This window comes from Cynara cardunculus (assembly GCF_001531365.2).
Source record: "Cynara cardunculus var. scolymus isolate 2C chromosome LG 8, CcrdV1, whole genome shotgun sequence".
NCBI classification, from domain to species: Eukaryota; Viridiplantae; Streptophyta; class Magnoliopsida; order Asterales; family Asteraceae; genus Cynara; species Cynara cardunculus.
This window is the reverse complement of record NC_037535.1, coordinates 18,578,454-18,587,485: the sequence shown is the minus strand read 5'-3', so window position 1 is coordinate 18,587,485 and position 9,032 is coordinate 18,578,454.

Sequence of the window (9,032 nt, the reverse complement as noted above, 5' to 3'; positions counted from 1 at the left end):
GATTGAGTTTAAAAGATAAAACTCAAACAATATGGTAAGAAACTCTTTGATCAGAGAGTGCTAAGAAATAAATAATGATTTACCACCTTGAGTTGCTATTCGTAAAGTCAGATGAAATCTTGTAGCTTGGGARCAAAATATGGACTCTAGCATGGTAGGTCTGAAAAGTAATGTAATAAGGATTATGTAAATCCTTGTGCCTAGAACGCACTGATAGAGATTAGCTATAAAAAAAGGGACGTTAAGATGTCAATTAAGTGATAATAAGTCAGAGAAAGCTCCAAAATTCGAGTTCTTTATATGGACGATTTCGTTTTAGGTCCTCTATAAAACCTTAGTAGCATTAGGCCTCAGATTTTAGTTTTGAATGTTCGATTTTGAGTTTTTACTGATTTTCGAGTGGTTTTAAAACCTTAACTTTAATCGAGCGTGTGAGACTCAATACTTAATGGTTTTCGTTGATTTTTATTTCTATGGTTGAGGAAAATCATTTTCTAGAGATTTTGCAAAAAGAATCATCGAAACGACGATGAAACGAGGCCAAACTACCTGTTTTTCTGGCTGCCGGCGTGATAGTTGCAGCAGGCTGACTGTTGGGCCACGATTTTGTTGGGCCACGATTTCTGTTGGACTTTCTATTTTATTTCATTGATGTTGGGCCAAAGATGAGACTATATTTTAGGCCCTTAAATTTTTGGATTTAATTAGGTACTTAAGGTATAAGAGTTTTGTTAATTTATAGTTAATAAATTTCAGATTTAGTTAATTAGTTTATATTAACTAATTAATTTAATTTTTAAATTAGTTAATATATTAAATTGAATTAGTATTTAATTAATATTAGTTTATTTATTTTCTAAGAATGATGCTTATATGAATCGGTAAATTTTCTTTTTTACGATTTGAGCGTCGTAATTTGAGTAAAGTAATTATGGTGACGTTTTAATTTAGAGAGATGAAATTATAAGATATTAAAATGTTTTTGGGATGCCATCGAGGTTTTAGATGTGGGGCTTGACTAAAGTTAGTCGGGGTTGATCGAGTTAACCAAGGGTTGACTTTTGGCACGTTTGATCCATGWGGATTTTAATGATGGGTCAAATAGAGTTGTTTGAGGCATATTAAGATGCTCGGATACGAAGTTTGACTTTAGTTGATTTTTGTTGACTTTTTAAGAAATTAAGATGTTAATGAGATGTTATGTATGAAATGTGTAGGCATTTGGTCTAGAGTTATCGGTAGTCAATCTATACGCAATCAGGGACAGAAGGTTTCAGGTTGGACAAAGAAAAAGAAGGGAATACATAGAGATTTGTCTAGTCCATTTAAGTTCAATATTTAGGTGCAATAATCTATGGTATATAAATTTGTAAAGCAACCCGGTATGGGACGGRCTGACTTTAAGTTATATATTTATTCTTTTAAAGTTTTCCGCTGTAAACGGTCTAAAKTTTTAATTTAGCCATTATTTTTGGAGTACTTTTGGAGAATTTGTTTTAGATTACGTAACATTTCTTGAATTGGGATTCTCACCTACCCCTGGTGGAGTTTGCCTATAACAATAGTTATCATTCCAGCATAGGAATGRCACCTTTCGAGGCGTTGTACGAACGRAAATGTAGGACTCCGGTATGTTGGTTAGAAGCGGGTGAGAAGAAATTCGCCGGTCCCGAAATTTACAGAAAACGGCCGATAAGGTAAAGTGTATGCGGGAGCGCTTAAAGGCAACTCAAGATCGACAAAGGAGTTATGCAAATAAGAGGARCCGACCTATGGAATTCCAAGTGGACGACCGTGTAATGATAAAAGTGTCCCCATGGAAAGATATTATCCGCTTTGGAAAAACGTGAGAARCTAAGTCCCTGTCTCCTTGGACCGTTTAAAGTCTGGGCTAGAGTGGGCCTTCAGACATATAAATTAGAACTACCACCAGAGATGGCCGGAATACATGACACATTCCATGTGTATTACCTTCGTAAGTACTTGGCAGAAGAAGAAAGTGTAATACCACTTTCGGGAATTCGTGTAGATGAGAACAACCAATGCGTAGAAGAACCAGAAGCCATCTTAGAAAACAAAACCAAGGTATTAAGGCACAGAGAGATTGTCCTGGTCAAGGTGAAGTGGAAACATCATCGAGGGTTCAATGTGACATGGGAAGCGGAAGAAGACTGGAAGAAGCGCTACCCCCATCTCTTCTCGTAAGTTAAAAAAAAAATTCGAGGACGAAATTTGATCCAAGGTAGGGAGGATTGTAACACCTGGAATTTCATGTACTTATTCCGTGTTTAAAAACACTTTATTTTTATGAGAATCCTCATTTGTGAATATTTGAGTATACATATCTATATATATGTTAATATATCTGTAACACCTAATTTCTTTCTATGCTCTCTACTTCGTTCACGTCAAGATTTTTCGTCTCGTTGGTGAGGTATGTGTTTCTTTTATGGATATGTATGTATGTATGTATGAATTATTATTATTGTTGTTGTTGTTGTTATTATTATTATTATTATTATTATTATTATTATTATTATTATTATTTAAAACTCTGAACATTTCCTTGTTATCGGTTTTCCCCCTTTAGTAATATATATATATATATATATATATACATGTATATATATAATTATATAAGTACTTTTTGCATTGTGAACTTAATGATTGATGTGTTGGGGTAAGAAAGTCAAGAGGGCAGGAAAAAGGGTAGCTACTACCTTCTTATCCTACCCTTAGACCTCCCTTTTACACCTGCAAAAGAAAAGAGAGAGAAGGAGATTCATTATTTTATTTTTGGGGGTTTTGGCTACTGTTTGAGAGTTTGGGGAAGAGAAGGGAGGAACAATTGGAGAGCTGATGAACCCTTCTTTCTTGAAGGAGAAATCGGTCAAGTGAAGCAAACTTTCGGTTGTTGCTATTTGAGAGAGTGAAAGGGGGGGAAGCTGTGGTTCTTGCGGTCAGGAAAACCCGCGGGAAGAAGCTACGTTCGCCGGTGAGGCCTTACCGCCGGTCGGGTCTGCACGGTACCTTCAGCCCACTGAATCGTCGTGCCATCCCCCGCATAAAACAACAAACAGCAGGTTCTGTGCATCACCGAGCCACAGACAGCATCTCTTGCTGCTGTTTTCGGCTGCGTTTTCTGCCCGTTCCCGCCGAAAACAGCAGCCTGCGTGCTGTTCTTCACCAGCATTCCGCTCAATAGCAGCTCTTGCTGCGTTTCTGCATCCTCTTTCGACCAAACAACGGCAGCAGTAACTACTGTATCGAGGCTGCTGTGTTGCCATCCTGCAAGGTGAGTTCACTCTATTTCCCTACAAAGTTACATACAAGAAAATGAGATTATGATAATTTAGCCTATAGTCCAACTTTGTGTTCTAAATCTGATTGTGATGGAAGAGGTTACTCTAGGCCTAAACGAATTAAATTTTASAAAATGGTTACGACCGCTTGGTAAATGCTTAAAATTTAGGTGCTTTATACTAAGGGACTCTAGTACTCTTACTTCGTATAACCGGTGATCCTTAGCGGTAGTAGAGGGGCACTTCCTTAAAGGTGGACTCACGCATAGTGTTAATGTTGAACCAACGATATATATATATAAGCCCAACTTCAACTATCCAAGAATGTAAACAGAATGCGACGAACCTATGGATATGTAGTTGTTTCATTTTATTTATGTGAGGGATGATGTAAGTTGGCGGTAGGCATTGTGATTATTATGTAACCTCCAAATCATCCTCTCACTACCACTCAAAATAGGCATTGCGATTATTGTGTAATTTCCGAGATAAAGAACTTATGATCACGACCGACTACATGACTGGTTTAGGTTGATGTCGAAGGTTTTATACCGATAAGTGATGCTCTATAACGTTGATCTATGACTTATTTTGTGTTCCGTCATAATAAATGGTAAATCGGGTCTCCCCCGTCATTTTCGGGTGTCTTGACACTCCCACGTATTATTTATGACTCATTTTATATATATATATATATAAATATCGTACGATACTACGTCATTATTTGTATTTATATAGTGCATATTTATCGTTCTATTTTATTCGTGGGAATGATGGTGTAAGTTGGTGATAGGCATTGTGATTATTATGTAATCACCAATTCATCCTCCCACTTTCACTCGGTAATAGGCATTGTGATTATTGTGTAATTACCGAGGTAAAGAGCTTATGATCACGACCGACTACATGATTGGTTTAGGTTGATGTCGAAGGTTTTATACCGATAAATGATGCTCTATAACGTTGATTTATTATTTACTTTATGTCTGTCATAATCAACGGCAAATCGGGTCTCCCCCGTCATCTTCGGATGTTTTATTGTTCCACTTCGAGTTATTCAGGTCTTTCTGTCTCTATTCCTGTTTAAAGTTACATCAACTGTTTGCATGTATATTTTTATATATGTTCCTTTATGTTTACGTAAACTCTTTTGTTTGGACTCACTAGGCGTAAGCCTAACCCTCTCTCTTTCTTGTTATATTTACTTTTTAGGTTCTWTTAACGGTGGGGCTCTAAAGGGTTGAGAGGAGYGTTGGTTCGTGAAAGGCTCTTTCGTAATTATAGCCTTGTTACTTTGAACGTTGCGTTTTTGATGTTACGGCTTAAATTTTTGGAGATTGATAGAAATACCCGTCTGTAATCTAGAAAAAATCTAGATTAGTAGGTTATTATTTATCTTCTCAGTAGCGGATTTGTAAACGCTATACTATCTTTTTTAGGGCGTTACAAGTCTTTTTTAGGGCGTTACAAACTCAATGATTATCCTAATTATATTTTAGATTTTTTATATTTAAAATGAGATGTTTATCCTGTATTTGATCATGTTTATCTGCAGTTAGTTATACGAATTCAAATATGGAGCTTTAATAAGTTGTACTTACGAATAATTTATTTGTAATCTTGAGTTTTAAGTAATATGCATTAGCAAACAGTACTTTACGCATAAAAAAAAAATTTCAAGAGTTTTTGTCAAATTTTTTATAGTATAGTATAGATATATTGATTTATTATATTCCTAAATATGAAATTAAGGACACTGATATTTTGGCATCATTCAAATGAACTCTAAGACCTTTTAGGGTGCATTTGGTACGCAGACTGGGTGTGACGGGATGGACAAAAATAAATAGTCTCATGTTTGGTGTGGCAGAGACAAAAATGAGAGGGGACAACATGGGACAAAAGTAAGATTTGTTGAGGTTTTTTGTTCCACAAAAAAAAGTGGAACAACATGGGACTAAATTTGAGATTACAATATTATCCTTATTATATCATATCAATACAAAACCTCCTCTTTTCTATCGGCCTCCATTTCCACGAGTTTTCTTCTTCCAACCTCCATTTCCATGAGATTCTTCTTCCAGTCAAAACCCTTCATTCCAACCTCCGTTTCACGTACGATTTATCCTCAATCTTCTATGGTTATCGATTTCTCCTCAATATTCCGTGGTTATTGATTTTTGACTGTTGAATATCATTGTTCTAGGGTTGATTATACTTTTGTATCAATTTTTGACTGATGAATACCTAGCATTGCTTCTGTATCATCTCTTGCTGGGTTTTTTTAGATTGTGTTACAAATGCAATACCAACATTTTCCATTTATGGCAGTTGCTAATGAGTTTGTGTTATTTATAATCACTTAAACATTTGGCAAATCAGTTTTTCATCCATTTGATCATAGAAGTTAAAAGAGTCTCTTTTTTAAATTATGTACGCATTTACAATTGTTGTGTTGGAATATTTTTAAATTATGTAAGTTTTTTACAATTGTTGTGTCACAATCATGTATACAGATTTAGAAAATAGTATAAATATCATAGATATAATTATTTAAATATATTTTGGTTGATTTGTGTCATTTACAATCATTATATGATGTAAAATAACATTAAACAACATTTAGGGGCAATTTGGTCATTTTAACAGTTTTGTTCGGTCTTATTCTAGTCGTACCAAACGTATGACAAACAATTTAGTCCAGTCTTATCCAGTCCAGTCTTGTTCTATAATTGTACCTTTCAAAAATTTGGTTTGGATTTGATGAAGGATTTAGAAACCGAAACAAGTTTCCTCTATTTGTGATCCACACATGAACACGACTAAATCTTCCATCAGGTGCTAGCCCAAGAACCTAGATCTATACGTGAATTACAAATAAAGAAAATATTTATTTTCTGTATATTTTCTGAAAGGCTAAATATAATTGATTCATTAGAATTGATTTAGCCTTTCACCTTATTTATATGAATTATCTTTTAGTTGGTCCATAATTCAAATAAGGTTTAGAGATTATCTGTAATAATTATATAATTATCTCACAACATTAATATAATTATACATATTTACAGATAGGTGAAGGGTCGTGTGAGAAGAGAGTTAAGATGAGAAGTGTAAAAAGAGATCTTGAGCCTTGATCATCTTTAATCTCAAACTTACCCATGAAGCGTACTTGAAAGTTCCGGTAAGTGTATCAAAATATCACAAGAATAATATGTATAATAAGTAGGGGTGAGCATAGGCGGGTACCCGCCCTATTTGACAGGAACCGGAACCAGCGGTTCTTGAGATATTGGAACCGGAACCGGTTAGAGCGGTTCTTAAATTTTTGGAACCGGAACCGGAACCGCCGGGAACCGGTTCCGGGTACCCGCTTTCTAAATTATTAAAATTTTGTTATTTAGAAATAAAAAATAAAATATTGCCAAAACACTAAATAAATAAACAATAATACAAATTATACGGAATAATGGTTACAAATATTGTTTAACGATTACAAACCATAATATACTAATAGTAAAATGTTGAAAGTTTAACGATTACATGCTATAATTGTAAATATTCAAAGTTTAACGATTACATACTACGAATCCAATTGAACACACAATTTGAAAAAATATGAATCATTTTATCTCAAAAATCTAATCTAGAGTTCTAAGTTCTTGACCTAATTTAAATTGAGTATTAAAAAACAATTTAATTTTTTTTAATTGAAAAATACCGGGTACCCACCAGTTCCGGTTCAGGGTACCCGATCCCGGAACCGATCACGACGGGTACCCGGCGGGTAACGATTCCGAAAAATTGAGAACCGGAACCATTCTCAATCGGTTCTGTATTTAGAAACTGGAACCACGCATATCGGTTCCGGTTCTGGAACCAGCAGTTCCGAGGCGGTTCCGGTTCCGCAAGTGAGTACCCGGTTCCGCTGCTCACCCCTAATATTAAGAACAAGCTTTGAGAAAGCATGATTTTATTGATCAAGAAAAGAATTACAAGAATCGACTATTTTTCTCTATTGCAAATCTTATTGCCAAAGACTAATAAGCTATCTATTTATACACAAAAAGAACTATTATAAATACAGTGCATAAAAGATAGACCTATCAATCTATTACACATGCCAAGTTGCCATTTATGATAGTGTTCGAATCTTGGAAGCATTCTCTTGCACATCCACCAAGTATGGCTAGTTTAGAGTTATTCTAACTCTGAACTTTTGGTCTTCAGACTTTATCTCTTCAGACTTGTTCTTCCTAAGACTTTGTCACTTGGTCGCTTGAAGGTCTGAAGTCTGTCTTCCAGAACTCTGAAATTTGCTCTTTAGAGTTAACACTTATTTGTTTATTGAAGTCTAAAGTCTGTAGCCGAACTCTGAATCTGTCTTTTCAAAGTTCTGAAGATAACTCTTAAGAGTTAAGACTTGGATGCTTTTCTGTACATGAACTATGGATTATTGTCCTTCAGCATTCTGAAGAGGGGTTTTCATAATTAACACTTAGACATTTTGAAGAAACTAATATTTGATTTTACAATCTCCCCCTTTGCTTCAAATGTCAAATCCTCTATTAAGCAGAATAAGAATGAACTTATCTTGGATGATGGATCTGTAGTTTAGTTGTGACTCAATATCTTTCTTCATCCAAATAATAAGCTTCTTGACTTTGGGCCAATCTTCATGAGAGACAATCCTTGGTCTTTTGCATAACCTTTTCTCCATGGAGTTGTTGATCAGTTTTAATGTTCCATAACTATGCTTGTGTAAATCAAATATTCTGAAGAAGAAATTGCCTTGAAGATTCTTGCAAATGTATTAAGTTGGTTCACAAATTACAGTTCCTATGTGGAGACCTTCCATTCCATCTAAGTGAATAATTGGGGGTAGTAGAAATACCCTTTCTCTTTTCAATACCATGGCAATATGAAAATCAACCATTCCAGCCCAAAGAGTGGCTCTAAGGATTCCATGAGTTATAGCTATCAATTCTTTTATGAACTTGGCAACTTTTCTGAACTCACCTTAGGAAGTCGATCTATGAGGTGATCCTGACTGTGGATCTTGTCCAAAGTTTGTCCCCTAGACAAGCACATGTGACTTCTGTTGCACCTAGTGTACTTCTAACTTGGACTATAACTAGACTTCAAAATGATCTTTATTTATTACCAGTCCCCTAGTAATAACCGATCAATGACAGTTTTAAATAATATGATCATCGTATTTGTAAAACCCAAAATTTCGAGGAATAAATAATGTATTTTATTACTTTGATTTTATATATATATATATATATATATTAAATCAAATTCAAATTTGAATAAGTTAAATCTTGCTGGTTTTGGGCTCGGCTGAAGGCTCTTATTAAAGGAGGGTCAGCTGTTGACGTTGGGAGAGGCAGGAGAGGGCAGGCGATGCCCGGCCCATAAGGGGAAACTGCGACCTGCATGGTTGCAGGCTGTGGAGAAGACAGTCTCGCAGCCTAAAAATCGGGATTTGGCCGATTTAGTCAACTAATAGGCCAAACCGCTTGAGTATAAATCAGGGGTACTGGTCTAGAGTAGTTATCTTTTTTAAAGAAGAAGGAATCGTCGAGCTTGAGAGAGGGAGGAACCGGAGTTCAGACCAGGCACGAAACCCCCTGCTTCCCGTCGTTTAGAGGTAATTACTCGATCGAAATTTTATATTGATACAAGGTTTAGCTATGCCATCGGTCCTGTATAGAACCCTAGAAG